Here is a 23343-nt window from a genome sequence, read left to right as displayed (position 1 = left end):
TAGTGGGGAGGCGGTTAGGCATATGTAATGTAACAGGCAGGCCAGTAAGTCTTGTGTAAGTATAGTGGGAGGGTGACTAGGCATCTGTAAAGTAACAGGCAGGCCAGTAAGTCTTGTGTAAGTATAGTGAGAGGGTGACTAGGCATATGTAATGTAACAGGCAGGCCAGTAAGTCTTGTGTAAGTATAGTGGGGAGGCGGTTAGGCATATATAATGTAACAGGCAGGCCAGTAAGTCTTGTGTAAGTATAGTGGGGAGGCGGTTAGGCATATGTAAAGTAACAGACAGGCCAGTAAATCTTGTGTAAGTATAGTGGGAGGGTGACTAGGTATATGTAATGTAACAGACGGGTCAGAAAGTCTTGTGTAAGTATAGTGGGAGGGTGACTCGGCATATGTAATGTAACAGGCAGGCCAGTAAGTCTTGTGTAAGTATAGTGGGAGGGTGGATAGATTGGTAAGCAATGTGTAAGCAATGGAGGACCGTAAACCACGTACAAATGCAGCTGACAGGGGGTAGGCCATAAGGAAGTGTAACGGATAGGGTGGTAAGCAACGGAGGACCGTGAGCCACGTACAAGTGCAACTGGTAGGGTGTAAGACATGCATAAGGTATAGCGGGAAGGTCGGTAAATTGTGTGTGAGTGCAGGGTGGAGAGTGATAAGCCACGTGGACGTAAAGCAGAACGGGTGGTAATCCATTGACAAAGTCAGGGAGTGGTAGGCCTTGTGAAAGTGTAGTTGACAAGGCAGTAAGCCATACGTAAGTGTCATGGGAAGGGGAATACTCTTTGCGTAAGCGCAACACGGTAGACGGTGAGCCTTGTTTAAGTGAATCTTGCAGGGGTAAGCCATGTGTAAGTGAGGAGAAGTAGGTTCCTACTAATCAGTACAAGCTTTGTAAAGACAAATTACCCCATGACTTCATGCACCGCCTTCAACCCGCTTGTGTAAGGTATGTGACGATGACCCGTGGTTTCTCCTCATAACAAACTCTCTGTTACAACCCCACCCTTTCCTAATACATAACTTGTCAATTTCAGAAGAATTATATCACGTCATTGTCTCGAGCAGTACATGTGCTTACATGCACACAAACCTGCCTTTTTGTCATACACGTGAAGCCATAGCTCAATGTCCTACTAAAACGTCATCAGCCGGAGTCATTAATTGCAATAGACAATACGGTATGTATTCAAATAAGTGTGGGTTATGAAAATATATTATTATGTTTTGAAAATAATATTTTCCGTTAAAATCGAAAAGTACTGCATTGCAGCACAAAAGGAACATTACATGACTTGGTGATGGACGCCATGTCAATAACTAAAGACTGCCCTTTCTATATCCATGTAACATGTATGCAAAGTCTTTTCAAACGCAAGAGAATCATATATATTCACCCTACATACCATGAACATCCCTCTGTTGCAGTTTGTTAAATCTTATCAATTTCACATGTCCTCAAACACTGCTAAATTTAATTAACTTAATTTTAACTTTTAAACTTTACCCATCGTTACATCAATAATGTTACTACGATGTATTACTATAATACTGACATGTAAAATTTATTTATTTTTATACAGTGATTCACAACAGCATGTTAAGTTAAATCCTTTTGTCAAAAATAGAAATAACATTACAGTATGACTGAAAGTAAACAATGCAATTCCTACATGAATCGCTCCCGCATGGTAGGCTTCTATTTAGACTCAATTAATCCGCATCTAGATTTCAGTGCGTTAAAACAAACAAGGCTCCTCGAGCAGCGAGTTCACTCCGTATAAAGAGGGTGGTTCCTCTTCGCTCCGCATGGGATGGGTAAATACGGCAAGGCATCTCGAATTTGTGACAATCTGTTGAGCTTCGTCTCTTGAGAAGATAATTTCAGATTTAATATGTTCCTTGGATGCAGTTAACGCAGGAGCAGTGGCGTTCGTTTAAACACCTGACCCAAGAGAAGATGACCAACACCACGTGCCCATCAATCAACATGTGCGATACAAGTAATTTGCGAATTCCGACTGCTGAGAATTAGATATCAACTGTCTGCAATAACATACATAGCGCACAGCAATACAATACAAGAAGTTTGATTACCTAGTCATGAGCTATATGTATGAAGTATTGAGTAGATAATTATAACATGCATATTTACACAAGATGTACATTTCAGCGGAACTTGAAACCAACATGCAATTGATATTAATGTATCAGGATCGTTCTTTGGAACATCTGCAAAACCAAAACTCTCATTACGAACAATTTGCGTGTTAGATATGGTTACTGACTTGTGCTTTGGATCAGTGCCAAACAACAAGAAATCATATCTTCTATAGTCATAGAAGTATTTTTAATATTTTAATTTGAAATAGACATAAATATGACAATAGTTCAAAAATGGCGTGAATCCAACTGGAAAAGATTAACGATAACAACACTTAAAACGCCGGCAGTTTTAAATAGTCTGTTCTCACAAAAGATATAGGTTATTTAATCTGTGACACCATTTTCATAAGGACGAACTGACAGTGGCGAGGTTTCACCTGAATTGTGTGTAACCTTTCTCAGTCGTTGGCATGTGGAGTGCATGTGATATGGAAACGCCTCTCTTTTCAGTCTGAATGTTGAAAAAAGTTATTTCACAATTTCACACATATACGCAACATGTCTGCAGTTAACATATCTGGAGCTCGTTGGGGAGGTGGGGTGGTTTGGGGGGTGGTTTGGGGGGATCAAAACATATGTTGGTTGTATTGTTTGGAATAGGCATGGCGCGACTGTTCTACCTCTCCGAGTCTGTTCCAGCACAGTTTACATTGTGAAAGGAAAACAAGTTAAACGAGTGAAATATGTCATATTCCGTTTCAGCTTCAACTTTGGGTAATCTGATATTAACGTTAAGTGTACATCTACAACAACACATGTATCGTAAAACATATTTTATTTGATTGCAGCTGATTATTTTTATTTTCTAAATATTATATTGACCCGCAGAATTTCAAACACTTATAGAAATGGCATTGATATTTTGACACATGATGATGTTGGTTTTTTAAAACTTTTTCTATATATTTATCTCTAACACTATATTCATTTTGTTAAACACATCTGTGACAGTGTTATTAATCCTTTTGAATAAGAATTTCTCAACCCTGCATACAGCTGTATAGTGTTTCTGCATGGGTTCGCTAAATACTGCTCTTCCAAACAAAGGCGGCCGTAGAAAGTGTGATCAGGCGAGTTCAAGCGTGTGCTTTCTTTCATTATCAAAACATCCAGAATATTTAATCGCTTATGGCAAAAATCATCACACATAAAATGTATGTTTGGATAGATCATTGCGAATAGATAACGTTATTACGACTGATCTCTTGTCAAGTATGACTACAGTATGTTAATACAAGTTCAAAAATACAAACGTGGCTAAACTGGTCTATTCGTCACGAATGGACATTTTATAGTTAATGTCCAAGTATAGTTTTATCCCCTAATCAATGAAACATTAATTATAATCATTCACGGATCGTTCGCACTATATACTATATAAAATTGTAATATAAGCGACTAGCAACGTGTTTAAAACATGTTGACGTAAGGCGATTAATCGTGCAAAAGGAATTGCTTAAAATACTGTTTCAGGAAGCTGTGCATGCTTCCTTATGTATTTAAAATCCTGTTTAATCCTTCAACAGAAACGTATTTAATAAAAAGTGATTATTTTAGCATTGCACCTATTGATGAACTGACATCCCGTTGATTCCCAACAGAAACAGGGGGTGGGCAGAGAGCAAAACACTTTTTAGAAGACGTCTACATTGACGCTTTGAGGACAAGCATAAACTGTTCCTCATATATACCTAAGTTTTATTTATTATTCAATATGCATTTGATCAGGCGGGATATGGAATACGTGATTTGTTTATGAATATTAAAATGGAAGGGACTATTAGTAAGTCTCGATGAGCGATTTAGTCAGAATTAACGAAAAAGATTTGCGGTTTACGGGAAAAGTATTGAAATGTTTGTGGGAATTTAGCATTTAATTATACCAAAGAGTTGTTCCGTTTGAATAAATCTAATCAGCTTCTTGTAAAATTAGGGGACTCAAGACGAAAAGATGGGGAGAATTCTGATTTGCATGAAATTGCATCACAAATCATGATTTGCCGATTCATGAACTGTGATTATTCATACATTACCGGTCCCCCAATTATCCTAACTTGAAAATTATGCTGAAGGCACAAACGAATTCGGATTTTTTCGTGTGTACGAAATATTCATGTGCATATCTGCCTGTATTTCTCATTGTTCATTATTGTCTATTTGGATTGCAGTTCGTCGCTGTATAAATTCCCTAGCCTACCAAGTTAGAATTTCATTTCTAGTGAGGATAAACGAAGAGAGTGAGAATATGGGGACTCAGAAATTCGGATTATACGTACAATCGCCGAATCTCCACATGTAACCTTGCATGGAGTTTTGTGGTTGTGTTTGCATTGTAAGTATTTACATTTGATTTCTTAACGTCATTTCTGTTGTGTCTCACCTACGCTTAGCTCATGACTGACAAGATTTCTTATGTAAATTGAAAGTCAAATACGCAATGATAAGAGCGGTGATAACAACATCTTCCCACTGTCTTCCCCTTCGTAGCCCAGTGGGTGATGTCATATCAAAGTCAGGTGTAACCGTTGATGAATTCCGATTTCAAAACAAACTACCTTTTGATAATAATGTTCAACCCATGCCATATAAATTATCATTTTAAGATAAAACTTTACTCCCGTCTTCTAATATGTAGGGGAAAGTTGTGTAGCGAATTTTTACCTGCCTCGCAAAGATACTGTCATATAATTTGTACTCACTGCACATGTGTACTCTTACTAAATAAAAGTACATATCATGTAAACATACGTCAGAGGTTTATAAGACAAGAAGAAAATATAACGTGTAAATTCCTTGCTGTTTTTTTTTTTGTTGTTTTTTCAAATCAGGGTTCGTACAATGAATATATGACGCAGAAATTAACACATGTGAATATTAAATGTATTTTGCCATTTGGGTTCAAAGATGAGTGTTGTATAATTTGTTACGAGTGGGACTTGACAGGTTGTCGGTTCATTTTCTACGGTTTACTTTCGTCGATCAAAATAATTGTATAATGTGTACTTTTAGGTATATGTTTTATAAATAGGACGCAATGGAATACATTGCAATGGAACATTGATATAGACATGACTAAAATATTGGGTCGTTGGTACATTGCAGCTGTGACGTGAATGAAATCTACAATGAACTAATTGTCATTTAATGCATAGTTTACTTTTCTGAAACTTTCAAACTTTTTCACTTGCATACCGATACAAATGTTTAATAATATCAAATCTGTGTCATAATCTAACAAAATCTGATGATTTTTAGCTATGCTATTGTATATACTGATAGGAGGCGTTGATTTGGTGACTACAATCAAAACAAACATGTTTGTGATGTGGTGATTAGCTGTTGTCTACTTTTAACGTGTTTCGATAAGCTATCATGAATACACTTAACGATCAAAATATCTGATTCTGTAATCTAAACTATTGACAGGAATGAAATACACATTCGAACTGAAATCGACAAGGTGTGGAAAGGCCAGGTCGGTTATGCAACGGACTCGCATCTCGACGTAACACATTCCACTAGCTGTAGCAAAGTTTCCGTTGACACTTGTAATGTACAAGCCTCATGCATTGTCATACGCGGGAATATAAACAATGCAGTTTGGTCGATCCCTTGATTGACCTAGGGGACAAACTACCCTTAGCTAACGGAGAATGTCCGACTGTGACCATGCATACATAATCCATGGGTGGCCGAGGTCAGTGGTTACCCTGATGTTAAGGTCCGGCTGCAAGAACCAAGAACCAAAAATCCTTGTTATATTCGTATCCCCTTTAAATAATACTGGAGCTAATACATCTAAAGAAGAAATGTTTATTTATTTATCGTAGTGTTTTGGGTTTTTTTGCATTTGGAGCCAAATTCTGCACTGGTTAATATTTTTTAATGAATTCGTTAGAATATAATGATGTTTTTTCTTCAAAACGAATATTATATTTAATCATTAAATATTTAATTGGATATTCCATTATTCCATTTTATGCAGAATTTCTGTCGATGCCAGTGTGACTTCAGTTTCTTCGTCTGGTATCGTGCAAGCAGGAAAACTCTGAAAGATTGTTGTAGATTATCTCTGGTGCAAGGAAATGTTCTGAGTAATTTTCAAATTAAAATAGAACCAATGATGGTTTACAGAATGTGTATTCGTTGAAAATGTAGGTCATGTATACTCAAAATAAGAGTCTCAATCGCTTTAGTAAGCCATTGTTCAGTTGAAGAATCATGAGCAAGTTATGATTTCAGATTCAAGTTCACATTCAGGTCGAAGTGAACTGTAACGAAATGTATAACATTTTGTTGTAAATCCCAACTTATCATGTTAATTATTTTAATGATTTGTGTGAGTTTGATCATGTATTTAATATGTTTCCATGTAAGTACATGTAGTCACTTTCATCCTTAAATGCATGTCAACTTGAAATTCTAGCATTGATCATTATCCGCAATGAATTAACTTTACCAAAACAGAAGCTTTGTGTGTGTGTGTGTGTGTGTGTGTGTGTGTGTGTGTGTGTGTGTGTGTGTGTGTGTGTGTGTGTGTGTGTGTGTGTGTGTGTGTGTGTGTGTGTGTGTGTGTGTGATTCCTTTGACCAAAAGAAAATGATATATATGTAACCTGAAGTGATGCTGATATTCATGTTAGTACGGTTGTGTTTTTGTGGAAAAACATGTCCAAATGTAACGTGCGTTGACACTGTCTTGTACACTCTGAATGGTATTAGCACCAATGGTCGAGTGAAATCAAAGACAGGAAATGGTAATATATGTAAATGCTGGAAATACAACGAGATTAATTTATTCTTTCCCAAACTGGCCCTTGAAAACCTCACGTTAATTCCAATATATTATAGGGTAGAGTAAATACGTGTCAAGTGCACGTTTAACATTGTAGAAATTATCGCGTGTGTGCATCTGGCATGTACGCATTAATCCCAAGTGACATTCCCCATACATGCGCATTTCATTCTGCAATATACAAGCATGTGTTATTTGACTGACAGGTGACAATACATGTCTGTAATCCTCGTCATGTTGATGAATATTCATGGTATTTTGACAATGCCCACATGTTCGCAGGCATCAAGTGAGAAGTACACCAAAAATATTTATGCTGAAGAAATACTTTGAAGGAAATAGAACGGCATTCTGTGTTTTTGAAAAAATTTAGGTAAACCTAAATTTACATGTTTTACCTAATTGTAAATTTGCAACCAATTCGTGATTTGAACTGAACTAGTGAAGGGGTAACGTTGAAGGTGTAAGCACAAGTGACATGTAAAAGTGAATATATTAGATCATAATTGGTACTTGGCAGTAATGACATGGGTATTACGTGAAGTGACTCGTCAAGCTATTTCTATTTAGGCGACAATTAAACTTACAGAAATCCCATGTTCGAGCAGAGATCCCGGTATTCTTGTAGCCTAGTGAGTGAAACGTTTGTTCGTCTCGCTGAATGCCCGGGTTCGAATTTCCACATGGGTACAATGTGACAGGCCTATTTCTCGTGTTGCTGGAACATTGATCAGTGCGGCATAAAACCATACTCACTCATTCACCCACTCTTTTATACTGAGAAGACACGAAAGATCGCTGTTTTATAATGTGTTACAAGGATGGCGCTTATGTACGTCTGTACGTGTGTGTTTATGTCATCAGCCACTGGTTTATTTGAAAGACTTGACTCACGTTTACGTGCATGCAAGACCGTCTTCGTGGTGTTGTGGTAAGGACGTCCCATAAGACAGCTGAAGACTCGTTCGATCTAAAAAATTAATGCTCTTAGTATTTATTGCTATAACAAGGGTTGGTAAGTTTGGACACTGGATAATGTATCTCAGTGGGGTATTCATGCTTAGCTGTGGCATCGTACCTTAGTGACCTGGCACCATTAACACAGTTTGGTCTGGACTAATACAAGCAGCTTCACACACATGAATGCACTTTGTTATAAGAGGGAAATAGTCTTAACTACGGCGTAAAATCAACCTCACCTCACCTGACGTGTCGTTTGTTATTTTTGTTACTCTTGATAAAACTGAGGAAGGTACACATATGTGTTACCCATGTGGTTGTTGTAATGTACAGCTAAATTTATATACGAACGTTGAACGTATGTACGATACATTTCGAGAAGCGTTCCTTTAAAGCATGCGTCAGGTTAAAGTGCTGAATACATTGAGACACCGAGAGACTCACAGTGATGATGTTGATGATGATGATGATGATGATGACGACGACAATGATGACGATGACGATAATTATGTTGATGCTGATGATGCTGCTACTGCTGTTGCTGCTGCTGCTGATGATGATGATCATGATGATGATCATCATGATGATCATCATGATGATGATGATGATTAGTTCGAAGACCCTAGGTCTGAATCCCATCAGTGGCGACCCTTGGTGACGTTGCAAAATTATTGTTAAAAGCGACACAAAACCTCACTCACCCACTTGGCGGCCACAAGAACAACGTGTTTTTTTTTTCTCGATCGGGTACCTGTTCGAATCCCAACCGTCGTACAGAAATCTCTGTAACGGAGTGTGCCCATACTGCCTCATACCACTTCCACCCAACCACTCGTTGCCTCGCAACTATTCTTCGCTTTAACCTTCTGCAACTATCCCCTTCACAAAGGCAAGGGTTATACAGCGAGTACTAACTAGCACTGCATGTGTGACCGAATCAAAACCCCATTACAAACTAGCTCCATGCTACACGGAGAAAATGTTACACTGTTTATAGAAACAACATCTCTGGCATGGTGTCATGTTCATGACAACTTGTCATGTAGGTTTCAACTAGACATGGATGTGGGACGAAACGGTTAGACACTGCCACCGACGACTAGGGGTCTTAAAAGTATATTGGAACAAGAGCGGTGTACAAATATTTCGTTCAGTTCGTTTTTGTTTCCGCGTTAAAAACAGTTCAAATACCAAGCATTTTTATTCCCGCACTGATGGCGCACCTGGTTATCGGGGGCTGAAGCGCCATATATCTGTTGATATTATGGTCAAAATAGAAAATGAGCACTTCCTTCCAATCCGGACATGAGTCAACTATCAGATCGTTTTATCTCAGGGCTCTGCAGCTTTAAATCGCTCCTTTTTTCACTATTATTGTTGATTCTTTAATCCACGTATATATCGCTTGACTTTGTATCGCTCAGAATCTTGCTTAAATGAAAGGTCTGACTAAGTCACGGTTGGGAATGGTAAATATTTAACAGCTGGGGAGAATGTCAATATTTTGACAAGGGTGGGAGCGGACAAGCCATCAACTTAGCTCGAGATTTAGGGTACAAGTTGTAAATCGCAGCCCCGAACCTGCGAAAGGTTGTCAATGCCCCTGCTTTTAAATTACATTTCACGTGTCAATCACATTGCTGTGCTGCGGCAATGATTTCAAATATTCCCAATTTGTTTAAATTTCATTAAGTGTAAAATGCTAAGCATGTTTGTGGCTGATCTGTAGACGTCAGGCTTGAAACCATAGATACAAAACTGGGGAAGGTGGTTAAAGCTCTCCAGCGTTTAGCTCCATCCCTACTGGGGTGTGAGGCGGTTTTACCCTTAATCCACTGCACACAAAACTAAGCTCCGTGCTTTTATTCTTTAACGTCAGCGAGCCCATAAAACGCCACAGGTTCACCGTCCACCGATAGCCACCCTGTCTAAACTCCGATACTATAAGAACTGTATAGAATATCTCTCAGCTTCACAGCAATAGCGTCACGACGGGTTTTTCTCTTCCGCCACGGGAAGCCCTCGGAAAGCTAGACACCAACGCATACAGGCTTCGCTTCAAAAGATTCGCATTGGGGTCTATAGATACTACTTGAAGTGTGAAAACACATAACACAAGAGGGTACACCTAGATATCGAGTCATGTCTTCAACCACGAGCAGACAGGGGCTAAAGGGGCATTTCAAATGGGGCGGAAATGAAACTCTATAGCGTTGAAGACGAGACTATAATACGGGGTCTGAATCTGCGGATTATCGGCAACACTATGGGATGATTAATGTAACACAGCTATGTAGATAAATCAAATACGAGAGGTGGACCCGAACACGTATTTCATGCAATTTGGATCAACGACAGATAATTGAATTTAAAAAAACATATTTATTGTTGATTAAAACCGTTATTGGTATCACTTCCAGGATGTCATTTTAGACAGTATGTCTTGTTGATTGTTATAAAAGAAACAGCACGGCTTTTGAAAAGCTTCTTGAGTTTCGTGACAAGTGAAAGCTCCAGACAGCTGTAATTAATGGTGTTTAATTCATAATAAGATTTGCTGATAATGAGTTCGTTTAGAAAGTATTAGTTTTCTATTTTCACTTCACATATTATCTGCTTATTCTTTTTTTTTCGCTGATCTTATTTTTCGATTTTAATGTAAAGATTATATTATCCCATATATACCTCTTTTCCCTGCTTTAAGGTACACAGTTGCCACTTTTTTTCATTAGATTTTAGCTTTAGCACGAAGCGGACATACGAGAACAATAAAGGTAAACAGACCAGCCTTGTAACAGGCGCAGCTCTGAATCCCCGTTGATCATATGTCCACTATTGCCTATCGAAAGACGTAATTTTGAGGTCAAGTGAAGATCATGGGCCACACTTTAGGACAACGTATTGGCTAAGTCCTCTTTTGAACACGGGCCACATACAACAAGAGACATACGTAGTACTACGATCATCAGTTAAACACAACAAGGACCACAAAGAGCCTAAGACACACGAAACTAAGGTGGTCGGTAGAACATGGACCACAAACAACCGTAGACATATGTAGCAAATGTCATCTGTTCAATACGGACCACTAGCACCGGCAAACATACGTAGCTATGGGCATCTCTTGAACGTAGGCCACAAATAGCCTCAAACATACTAGGGATAATGTACAACTCTGTATAGGCTCCCTGGTTGAACACATGCTACTAACAGCCTCAGCTAAACGTGGCGCTCAGGTCATCTGCTGAACGTTGATCACAGTCTCAAACATACGTAGCGGTGAGGTCATCTACTGAACACGGTTTGCAAACAGCCTTTAACATATGTAGCTGAGGTCACAAATAGCCTCAAACGTGGGCCACAAATAGCCTCAAACATTTGTAGCTAGGGTAATCTTTTGAACACGGGCTACAAACAGCCTAAGCCAAACGTAGCATGAATATGCAATGTTGATTAAACAACGTACCACAAAGATATTAGGGCAAATCGGAGGCCATTACACTCGTCTCTCTGGAACCAAACGTCCAAAATGCATGTGCATAAATGAAGAATTCCTGTATATAAAACCTTTCGATGTACACTTGACAGTGCCCCTTGTAGAGGAAATAGATTTTGGCCAACACCAAATCAGGTCATAAATGAGACATCAGAAGTTTTCTGCAACTGCAATCTGGCAAACAAATTATATCTGACCTTCCAAAACCAGCAGGATCGGTCGCATGTGATGGAATCATATTCCTCTGTATCTGTGGGGGTCTGGCACATGACAAAAAAATGTAAACATATGAAACATAGATGTGAAGAATTATTCTTTATTGGTAAACATGCAGACAACCCTTGTCCATTCCTGAACTGTTAGTTTTATGTTGAAATGAATTCAAACTCGCTTATCTCAGCGGATAACCAGAAATATCAGCTATCTTTCGTATGAAGCCTACGATACAATAACACTTGGAGCTTACATATTCCTTGTTCTTCTTTGACGCACATGTTGATCATATACACGAGAGTGAGACGATTTTAGCAATATTCCAGTTATATCACGGCGGGCTACATCAGAAATGGATTCCACATCTTGTACCTGTGTCGGGAATCGAACCCGTGTCTTACGTGTGACAAGCGAGCGTTTTCACCACTAGGCTGCCTCGCCCATACCGATTACACACAAAATGTCTATTGTTGACCCAATATAGAACAAGTAAAATAACCATTGTGACACATATTACACAGCAATGTTCATATGGTGACATACTTGAAAACACAAAACGTCTTCCGTTAATGGAACAGTTTTGAGTTGCCTCCCTTTGGGGCAACAGCAGCCTATGATTGTTGGTTCGATTCCCGGTTCATCCTAGTTATTGGACTATATTTTGGCAATAGCATGACATCACCAAAGAGGTGAACCTGAGCGTTTGGGAAGTCCCGTGACAGAAAACTCACTCACTCACATACTCACTCACTCACTCACCTCAGTAGAGGTGTAACAGTAACAAAGTGCCATGCACACTACTGAGTCGTATGTCCAAAGAATACCATCAGGCAGCGTGGCACCATACCTGTTCGTAGCTTGTACCTGCTCGTCAATTCTTGGATATTCCAAATAATTATTTCAACAGTTCGCAGGTCACGGTAACACAACTCTCGCTCCATTGTTCAGAAGGCGTCTTACGAAATCAATAGTTTTTGTATCCGAATAATTGATTCATATGCACCGATCGCATAACCGATTTAAATTGATTCCTGAACTTGCATATCTTCTGGTTGCCTCAGTCACTGTCGATGCCATCACGACTGTTTTCTTTAAAATATCGTGTCGCAATTCTATGATGCCTCCAAAAGGCTTTGCACCCGGTAATCCAAAATCCAATGATTTAATACTGTCTATCAATACTTTGGCAGACACAGTATTTCTTTCTTACCGACTCTCTGCTCCAACAAACTGGTAGCAGGCGGATTCTATAGACGTGCCCCAGTCGATAGCTTTAGGCCATTGGAGCATTTAGCTCTAACAAAATGACGACCAGTTTCCATATTTTGTTCCCGGCCTTATCCCCGTTTAAGTAAATTTTGATTAGTTTTTTGTGTGACTCGTACAATTACACCCCTAAATCATTTCTCAATGCCCACCATTGATTGGGGGTTATTGGCTAGGATATCGCTTTTGAAATGGCTTGCAAGCCAGTATTGTGCTCCGTCCAAACGCTTTTAAACATAGAATAGGGCCCGCGCCTTCATTCGGCTATCAGAAAATCTCTTTATAGCTAAAATATATCACTGGTGAATGGCTCATTGTCGCTGATTAGAGGCAAGAGAAAAACGACCAACGATTTTCCAAACACGGAATTACCGCTATAAAATCCATATAGACATTTATAGCTGACTCCAATGATCGCTGTGCCACATATTTCGTTTACGGATTGAAATTGACTACTGTACATTTCATATGACGGTGATATGTACAAGACATGTACATGATGTTTCAATTTCTCTCCATGGTATTGACTTGCTGTCATTAAGTTTGATATGAAATACAATTTAACTCCATGAAGTTCAGCTTCATTGTGTAGATGCGATCGGTCTGGGGAAGCTGTCGATTTCATAACTAGCACGTCATGTTGTCAGTGCTTGCATACATGCATTCGATCTGATTTAGACCACACACGTGGAACGGCTGATTAATTTCATGTCCTAGCCTGCTCTTAGCAATTCCTAAAACAAACATGACAAGAACACCGCTGCCTCGTCGTATGTCGATGGCCGTCAAGCTGAGCACAACAATACCGCCAATAATAGTTTAAATTGAAGATTAGGATGTGAAATGTGCAACGTGAGGATACCTGGAATATTATTGATATGATAGTTTTCGAAAAGATCCAATTAGAAACCTCATCTTTTCATCTGATGCCATGTTCCGGATTTATTAATTATGAAAACATGTTTACCTTGGTCGGCATTAAAGGAACGTAGAAGCAAGTTTAAGATTTACTTTCTCTGCTAAATTCGAAAGCGTCATTGCTGCCATCTTTAATGATTTTGAGTAATCAAGATTTCAATTTCATAGAACAGTTTCATAAAACCCCACTGGCCAGAAGTGTACAGTCGTAGTAAACATGGTCTAAATTATTATTTAGGAGGATACTATTCAGTTAAAATACCCGCCATGCTTGGGCCATTTTATCAAAAATAACCATTTGACACTGGTTTTATTTCCTCGATCGTACCAACTACGTAGACTTGCTGTCTCGTTTTCACAGAAGGCACCCGTAAAATTGTCTGGACCTCCACAGAAACTGCCTAGCCAACCATGGCCATTGTTTCCGTATAAGGCTCGTGTAACTAACTAGCGTTCCTATCCAAACACCACGTCACTTATAAGCTACCCCAATAGAGCTGGAGGCCCTGAGGATCATATCGACTCAGTGGAGAACATAACTCGGCTGAATAACAAGATACGGAATATCCTTTCACGAAATTGTCCTGAGTGAGCGGGTGAGTGAGTGGGTGAGTGAGTGGGTTTGGATGAGCGAGTGAGAGTGAGTCAGTGAGTGAATCAGTGAGTGAGTGGGGCTTTGTAAGTTCGAATAGTAAAAATACTGCTTTATATCGCAACTCAAACATTGACAAGTGAACATTAATCAGGTCATAAGACTACCTTGATTTGTTTTTTAAAAACTCATCTGCTGTTTATTTTATTTAATGAATTTAATTTTATTTAATGAAGAACGTGACATTTAATATACTTACAAATAATTGAGCTAAATCCATTGTTCGACACAAGCATACTGATGTTAAATGTGTCAATTTTTCAGTTAGCTTCAGTAATGGTAACCCACGAATACTTGTCTGAAAAACAATATTTCATATATATTCAGTGAGACTTAAGTCGCTTCAGAAGTCACCTCACGTTACACAGATGCTACATCTCCAGTAATATATTTCATCCCCTACAGTATGAATTCAGATGGTGCACGTCTAAATATAAATTGAGCAATCCTCTAGAAATTTCATGCTTTCTTTTCCATTTAGTCAGATGCGACTACACATGAAATCTTACACGAAGAACGTTACATGATTGTATTTGAAATAAAACCCAAGTTGGTCAGTTGCCCCTAAACAACGAGCCCACAAGTTCGAGACATGACCGTCTGTTATATATCCTACCGCAGTCCGGCCAATTATCTCCGCTATATCTCCCTAACCGTTAGCGATGTATCAGATATAGACAAGGATTACTCTCATAACGAGAGTGACACAATATGGGATAAAAAGTCAATGACAAGCCATCGAACGAAATGAACATCGTCCCGAAATAGAGCAGTTGGACCTGAGTTATGGCAGATGGGGTGATCTTCCGATAAGAAGAGGACAGAAATCGGTAATTGCTTTTCGGAAACAATAGCCAATCGCAGTTATACGTAACTGTACTGTCAATATAATTTGGCCCTTATCATCTAAATTGCCGGATGGATGAAATGAGCTTGAAATGAACACTGTGAAGGGCTGTCCCCTCCTCTTACCGTTGTCCCTTCTGCATGACATATGTCTCATAGCCTGTCATCGCCACTGAAATGCATACCGTGATCAGGGAAATGTAGAAGATATTGACAATGGGAGCGAATGGCTTGTTGCAATTGCGTTCACTTCCTGTAGTCAGTGTTTGACTACCATACTGGTGAAATGGACAAGATAATGACAAAACGGGCGAGGACTGCTTACAATAGTGAATCATTGTATTTGTTAAAACACTTTCCATGCAGTTGATTTTATACACTTCGCTTAAATATAAATATACAAGATATTGACATGAGGTCCGATTACAGTAGTGAACCAGTGTGTATGGTTGACATTTAAACAGTTTCCATAAAGTGGATTTTATACACTTCACTTGGAATGTACAAGATATTGACAAGAGGCGAGCTCACAACACATGGCATTGAATCGATGAATAGGGTTGATATTAAACAATACAATACAATTATATAATTTTTAACTGGGCTGAAATGTACACGGCTTTGACAAGAAGCGATTCACTTACATTTGTTAATCACTCTTGAACAAATGCTCAAAGTGAATGTCTTACACCTCATGTGAAATGTACCAAAATAACACTGTTATAACACAGAACTGCTAGTACATGGTATAGATAACGATCAACGCGACTGGCGTTAGTGATCTAATCAGTGTGAAAGAGGAACGTATATACCATCGTTGGACTCTGCAAACAGAACGAAGTATAGTCCATATGCATGTACTTTTCTGATGTGAATGAAATGTGAATATTTGTCCAATTCTTACGCACATTTCCACTGAAAAATCATCATTTGCACGACTCTGAAAACATATCGCATATTGAGAATTATCTTGAAATGCAACTCAACAAACATAAAATATCGCTTTTATATATTTCTGTCGTGTTTTACAACAACAAATCTTTATTTCGCGGGTGTGTTTTGATATCAAGCGCGGAACTGTGGGATAGCATCGAGGTCAAGCGTTCGCGCGTCACGCTGAAGACACAGGTTCGATTCCTCACATGGGTACAATGGGCACATGGGTACAATGAAGCCCATTTCAGGTGTCCCCTGCCGTGATATTGATGGAATCTTGCTAAACGCGGCGTAGAACTAAATTCACTCACTACACGATATCAGGCACACAATCAAAAGACCTCGTGAGTAAGTGCTGTTTAAGGCTGCATCAGCAATCTCACAGTACCCGAGAAGAGATATAATCACTCACTTTAAACAAAAAAAGTGTCAATATATCTGCTTATATCTTTATAAACTGACACGCATTTCAAGATCAATCTCACAATACGAGATTATTTGCAGATCGCCGTCATAGCTGAAATGGTACTAAGTGCGGCGTTAAACAACAACCAAACCAGTTACTATGCGAGCTGGTATTGTTTTCAGCCGTTTCGTAAATCTTGCAGCTATTCGCCTCCAGCTGACAATCAGACTTTTAAACGCCATAGTTCTCGGCGTCCCCGCAATCGCATTCACACACCAGAACTGCGATCTTGTGTGAGATGGTTAAATCACGCGGTTTTATGTGATGAATACTTGATTGTAGAATTTCCATTATGCAACACGTCGCTCGCTGTTTCTAGAAATGATACTGTATAGGGTTACCAGAAATCATCGTTCAGTTGCGAAAATGAAATAGATCATTATTGTTTAATAAGTATCCATATTTGACTTGTATTTCATTTTTTGCCCAGACGTTCTGACAGTGAAAGCTGATACGTGCAACCATTAACAGAGGGGGTCCAGCATAGTATTTAGGTCTGAGATATGCTTTCAAAATGATTTATAGTTTTGTTGTTATTCAAGCTTATCGTTCGACTAACAAGCCAGCGTGTCTTCAGAACTAAGCACGTGTGGTGGTGGGATCTCACTATGTCATACTTTATCATTTTTGTATATCTTTAGAGTATATGTGATTTTTTAAATGTGCTTCGAGGGGCCGAACATAGATAGTGTCCCCAACCCCACCCCACTCTTGTGGAGGTACTTCATTCCCTTGTAAGGCAATTGAAATTTTAATTGCATTGTACCCATCTTCTTTAGATGTGAAAATCACACGCCACTTATGGTTTCTTAACAGGTACATGGACAACCACGAAAAGATGCATCGTAATACATAAGGCATAAAGATAGCTCCAATGAAAGCAAAGTGCAGTGTACTATTCGGAGTGCATTGTAAACATGCATTGAAACCAGGTTTTCGCCAAACGTATCCTGCTCCCTTGGTGACGCCTGTCGCAAACACATGCAATGCCAACTCAATCGAACATATTTGTCTGTAAATACATTGTATCTATCACTGAAAAACTGAATACACGTTATCACTTCAGACTCCTCAGTGCTGATCCCATGGCTCACTGTAATACTTCATGCACTCTTACTACGAGTAAGGCTTTTATGGCTACTTTTGTTTTTTGTGGGAATGTCTATTTAAGGTAACTTTACTGGAGTTCACTGGTTTGAAATGAGACGAAAACGTTTGGTTCGGAGACTCACATAGTACTGTGAGTGTTATGTGATGCGACTCATTGCCTTTGTCTACAGCGATATTTCCTGACAGTTTATTGGCTTTATGTGAAACACATACTAAGGTTCTCATTGGAATCGTGGTCGATGCTGTAGTTTATGTCCTTGAGAAATGGCACCCGCTTGGCTTGACGAGACAGTGTTCCTGATATTGTCTTAGAATTGTCCTGGTCTGCTGGTCAAAGATACGATGAAATGGCAGCCCTTGCTTTGACCCATGATGAAGGACAATTACCTACAGAGTGACCTCAATCCAGATGTGGTCAGTATCTACGCACTCGGGAAAATTGATGGCGACGAATTGTCTTCGCACGATCTAGTCTCATCAATATATTGCCACTGGCCTCTCGATAAACCTTAATGTTGGGGTGCAAAGGCGGACTACTCCTTTTCTGGCCTAAGTGGTTGCCTCTCCCTCTAGTGCAATGGCTGACACTGACAAAGTTACCAAATTTCAGTAATATAATTGCACATTAAATATGACACGAACGTGACATAACTATGGCAAGGGCTCCGAGTGCCATGGGTGTGACATGATTGCAGAATATTAATGAATCACAAACGTGACGTGGGTATATTTGATGCTCATTCTATTGACCACCAATGTCAGAAAGGCTAGAAAACACCTCCTCTAGCCACTACCTTCATTGTCTGATTCTCCTGGTTCTCCCTTTCCCAGCCAGGCACTCGGTTTCACATTCGCTCTCATCCGCTCACTTTCTCATCAGCACTCTCTCTCTCACATACGCTCGTTCTCTCAATCTCTCATCCGCACTCTCTCTTTCATACGCTCGCCCTCTCATTCACTTGTTCTCTCATTCGCACTCTCGATTTCCCATCCACTAGCTGTCTCATCCGCACTCGCTCACTCGCTCTTTCATGCGCGCTCGCCCTAATCCGTTCGCTCACTCGTGAGCACTCTCTCTCCCTCTCACCCCTCTCTCTACTTGCTTTTCCATCCGCTCGCACTCTCACCCAATAGCACTCTCGTCTGTACGCCCTCATCCGTTCGCGATCTTACAAGCTCGCTTTTACATCTACTCTTTCTCGCCCCTCTCTCTCTATCCACTCGCTGTCTCATCCACACTTCATCTCACCCGTTCCATCATACGTTTGTTTTCTCGTCCGCGCTTTCATCCGCTCGCTCTTTCATCCACTCCCTTACTTACAAACTAAGCCAAGCTGCAGTCTCACAGGATGCTCATGCTCAAACAATCAAGTCGATGCACAGTTGAACGTCATACATGCAAGTGAGATGCCTGGCATAATGTGCACCGCATGCAGTCTCACATAATAATGCATATGCACCACCTTGTCAACCCCGCTCTTAGTTCACAGGTTCACAGCGCCCCATGCAACTGTACCTACACATGTAAACAAAGTAACATTTTACTTGTTCAGTACCACCCATGACTACCCACCGCTCCTCTTCCGGTGTCCGTTTGCAATCTATGTCTACACGATAAAGCAAAGGTGGCATGGTGGCTCAAGTGTTCGCTTGTCTCGCCGAGGACCGGGTTTGGTGGTTACAATATGAGGCTTCCCTGCAGTGATATTTTCTTGGAAAATGCTAAAATTATCGCAAGTCATAATCACTCACTCTGGACACAATGAAAGCCCTGTTTACAACGAAGACATGTATGACAAAATTTCATTGACATAATATTGATCAACAAAATGAGATTGGGAACCTTTAATTAAAATTACTTTGAATTTGCCGAAATCAAAAACCTCTTAAAACAAAACTAGAAAATGAAATACATGATTTCTAAGGAGAAGGTGGGATAAGAAAATCCCTAATAACCATCTGATGCAGTTATTTTACATTAGAGTGTTACACATTCATGAACAGTTAAATAATAAAAATGAACAATAACATGTTACCAATCTGGTCATACATTAAGAGAAATTAATAAGATATAGATAAGATATATATACCTTACCGTCTACCGTTCTACACTCGTTACCAAGACAATCCAGTTCTCGGGTTGAATTTACTTAATATACAGAAGAACGGGAATACATTTTTATTATTAATTATGGCTAGAGGAAAATGTAGGTACAGAGAAGATTGGTTCCTCGGACAAGGTGAACAGGCGAGGTTTCTGTTCTAACCCAGATCGATAATGTCGTATTGAACGAATCAATGTCACCAACGACGTCATTGCCCACGTGTACAACTTATAGATATGTGTGGGTGGTGGGGTTGTGTTGGAGAGAATAAAAACCGGTAATAAAGGGTTATGTTTTTTGAGAATTATCTCTCAGCGGTGGCAGGTTTGTAATTTCTCCGCTCTATCTGAAAAGGTCAGGGACATCATAACAGAAGACGGTAATATAAGTTTTGAGCTATCACCATAAATTATCATCTTCACTAAGAATTACTTTGAAAAGAAAATTAAAGGTACCGGATTAAAAGGAACCCTATATAATAACTGCAACCACGGACACAAAATATAAGAGAAAATGTAAACAAACCGAGACACCACGGGCTTAAATATGCCAACAGTGTGAGTAGATGAGCCACTATCTACATGCTCCAACTCGGTGTATGTCAAAAGTTCAGCAATCCTAAAATCGATCTGTCTTTAATTCGAGATTGTTCCAAATCTATACCCCTTTGTTTGTTCGAAAAGGTCTTTAGTTCTGTAGCATGCAAATACCATGAGAATATCAGATGTTTACATCTGCGTGGTCTGTCGTAGAGACCCTGAAACAAATATATCCAAGAAAGCCCAAGCAAGTCTAGAATATGATGCGAGTCTAGATTTCCACTGGTTCAGAGTGCATGTGAAATTTCAAGAAATTATCCCTCTGAAGATTGGCTTAGTCTCTGAAAATAAACAAAATCCTACCGATTCCTCTTCATTGTGGTTCACTTTTGTTATTTATTTTGAAATAGTTTGTCAGTAAAATATGTTCATTTCAGAGACTAGTGGTTAATCGAACATCTACCTAAAATTTATCGTCATAATTCGACATGTTACTTCATAACGCTTCCGTCTTACAATGAGGTAAAGTCACTCGTAAATATATGTGTCAGGAGTGTGAAATAAAACATGTAGTATCACCGTTATGTGAAATGTACATCGCAGTATGTATAGATGCGTGTTGAAGACAGTCCTGCATAAGAATACAAGACTTGATTCGGTTAAAACGTTTACAAGTGTCCGAGCTAAGGAAGGAAGATTTGATTAGGTTAAAACGCTTACAATAATTATTGTCCAAGTTCAGGGAGGGAGATGGTTACAGCTTAATCTGTCTTTGTTCTGAATGAAGATATGTTTATTGATCGGAAAGGACAAACGTTCACTCAACACCCAAAGGATAGTGATTGCGCATGTATCTGTTTAAGATATCCGAAATATCTGCAAAATGTTAGTTATCTGTGCCCGTTCTCATGACATTGTGTTAAATACCAATATCTTGTCGAGTTCACTCTCTCAGTAAAGATCAAAGAAAAAAGTCATAATTGTCTTGTCAATTTCAAAAAAATGAAATAGACGAAGAAGGGCAAGAAATGTGTTTGTCTGCCCCTGTTCTGTAATCTCCTCAATGTAACTGCAGTGGTAGTTTTCAAGTGATGACAGGTTATGCTCAGTGAAGAATTTCCCTTTCCCGTAACAGTTGTTGATTTCACTGAAATCGACACAAATTGACGAGCCTATCAAGCCGATGAAATGAAACAGACACCGTTAACTACAACATTTACACCACAGTTTCACTTTGAATTAAAAGTAGAGGCTCAGATTTGGCATTTTTCATGCCGTTCTGCCGGAATTATTGGTCTTTCGTTACCGCCTTTGACAATGCAATTACCACGTGGCAAACCAAACCAGTCAAGTGCGAAAAACGCACCAGTTTCGACTGAAATGAACAACGGGGATCGCGTTGAGTAATAGGTTGGGAAATTAACCAAGCCCCTCATCCTGTTTGTTTTGATCTGTAATTAAGCAATTAGTACACTTAATGTCATCTTAATTATTGACCGAATCTTCAAAAGAAAATTACTTTGTGGTGTTGGTTACAGCTGATTCGGAGGTTGTGAGAAAAAGGGCAGGAGCGTTAGTGAAGCTATGATATCTGCTTTCGTGCTCCTCTTTTGACTCGTTTCCAAGTAATTTGGAAAGGGTTGACAAATTACAGGATACATGCTTAAATTGAAGTGGTCTGTTTATCAAGACTTGGGAAAATAAATCAGATGTGAATTTACCGGTACTTCAAATATAACAGACACTGAATCTTAAATAAGATGATTTACCTGACAAAATCTGCTGAATCAAGTATTTGAGTAAATATTTGGTGTTTTCCAAAATGAATATCAGTCAGTAACAACCGCGAAAAGAGAAGCAATGCCGTCAGGTCTTAAGGCGAGTGTACACATTACCAAATTCATGTTTTATTTCTAGATATATTTTTAATTGGATTGGATGAGGACCCACATGTACAGATAGGTGTGTTTGGAGTGTGGGTGGGATAGCAGTGATGGAAGTCGGGGTGAAGCAGGTGTACCCCATTGTCAGTGTTCTCGTCCTATTTCCCATTATTTTCGTAAATTTTAGTGGGAAATGATAATAATGTTAACCATAAAGTGTGGTTCCTGTTGAAATTAACAGTTTTATTGTCCTAATGAATATATTAGAATATGCTTACAAACAGTCAAGTAGCATACATTTCAACACTTTATATCTCAATCAACACTTCCTTCCTCCCAAATCGGAAAAAAGGTCCGGAAATGAATACTTCACGACACGTGTTGTTGTACTTTTCAAGGAAATATCTTCCAGATCTTTTCAATCACAAATGACTGATAGCATATATCTGATAAAACTGACAAATGTCTGTGATGACTATTCCTAAAGAAACTACCCAAAACTCCTCGACAAAAATATCTAAAATTATACTACAACCCGTACGACTCATTAGTCCGACAAGCCGAGACTCAGGAGGTATAATTCTCAAAATCCAACCCTCTCTCGTTGTATTAGGTTATATCTAACACTTCATTGTTACGCCTCCATGGCGTCCCAGTGTTGTACGCAAATATGCAGTAATACAAACTTCGGCTCAATATGAATTTCAATCGCCTCATAAAGAAATCGGGTACCCAGTCTATAAACAGTTCTGTGACGAGTTGAGAGCTTTTGTCATGTCTCCCCGTGCATTTTAGACCCCGTTCAAAGATGTCATGTCGGTTTCAGAGATCAACTTGTGATATGTTGTTATCGATTTCGTAATATCACAAACACGTTCTTTTCAGTGCATGCGCTTCCTTATAAAAAGAACTTGATGTAACATATTTCAATAATAGTGGAAATCGTCATAAGATATAATATATCTGTTGCATGAACCAGGCATGAAAC

Source organism: Haliotis asinina, chromosome 6 (genome assembly GCF_037392515.1).
Source record: "Haliotis asinina isolate JCU_RB_2024 chromosome 6, JCU_Hal_asi_v2, whole genome shotgun sequence".
Lineage (NCBI taxonomy): Eukaryota > Metazoa > Mollusca > Gastropoda > Lepetellida > Haliotidae > Haliotis > Haliotis asinina.
Note: the sequence above shows the minus strand (reverse complement) of the source record.